The sequence below is a fragment of the Mirounga leonina genome, unplaced genomic scaffold, assembly GCF_011800145.1.
Source record: "Mirounga leonina isolate KUSES-001 unplaced genomic scaffold, KU_Mleo_1.0 Mir_93, whole genome shotgun sequence".
Classification (NCBI taxonomy): domain Eukaryota; kingdom Metazoa; phylum Chordata; class Mammalia; order Carnivora; family Phocidae; genus Mirounga; species Mirounga leonina.
In genome coordinates this window covers 54,097,037-54,098,005 of record NW_023270854.1, presented here as the reverse complement: position 1 = coordinate 54,098,005, position 969 = coordinate 54,097,037, and the positions used below count along the sequence as shown (strand labels likewise).

Below are 969 nucleotides of genomic sequence, written 5' to 3'. Positions count from 1 at the left end.
AGATCATTCATATTCTATTCAGATTCTATTCAGATCTTTGCCCATTTTTCAATTGACTTTTTGTTGTTGAGTTGTAAGAATTCTTCATCTATTGAAGATACTAGGCTTTTTGTCAGATATATGATTTGCAAATATTTTTTCCCATTCTGTAGGTTGTTTATTCACTTTCTTGCTAATGTCCTTTGATGCACAAAAGTTTTTAATTTTGATGACCCCTGTGATGTAGGAGTCCAACTTCATTTTTGTGTGTGTATATATCCAGTTGTCTCAGCATCATTTGTTGAAGAGACTATTCTTTTCATATTGAATGGTGTTCGCATGCTTGTAGAAAATCAGTTGGCCATAAATGTATAAGTTTAATTCTGGACTCCCAATATTATTCTATTGATCTATATGTCTGTTAGTATGCCAGTATCACACTATTTTGATTACTGTAGCTTTGTAGTAACTTTTGAAATCAATTTGTGTGAGTTCTTCAACTCTATTCTTCTTTTTACTTATTTTATTTTAATATGGAACACTTCATGAGTTTGCGAGTCATCCTTGCACAGGGGCCATGCTAATCTTCTCTGTATCATTCCAATTTTAGTATATGTGCTGCTAAAGCAAGCACTATATTTCTTTTTAAATGCTGTTTTGGCTATTTGTGGCCTCTTAAAACTCCATGTAAATTTGATTATTGGCTTTTTTATTTCTTCATAAGTGGCCATTGGAATTTTGATACAGAGTGCATTGAATATGTAGATTGCTTTGGGTCATCATCTTAAAAATATTAACTATTCGAGCCCAGAACAAGGGGTAGCTTTCCATTTATTTAGATTTCTTCCACTTCTTTTAGCAGTTTTTAGTGTACTGCAGGCTTGATTAAACTTATTTCTAGGTATTTTATAGTTTTGGATGTGATTGTAAATGGAATTTTTTTCTTAATTTTCTTTTTGGGTTATTCATTGCTGGTGTGTAGAAATAAAA

General features: G+C 31.6%; 1 non-coding gene across 1 annotated transcript; it reads right to left on the bottom strand.

The window, feature by feature from the left end:
• Positions 1-506: 506 nt before the first annotated feature.
• Positions 507-613, bottom strand: LOC118004834. The gene has a single exon (XR_004677712.1). It is a non-coding gene; the product is annotated as a U6 spliceosomal RNA (small nuclear RNA).
• Positions 614-969: the final 356 nt, after the last annotated feature.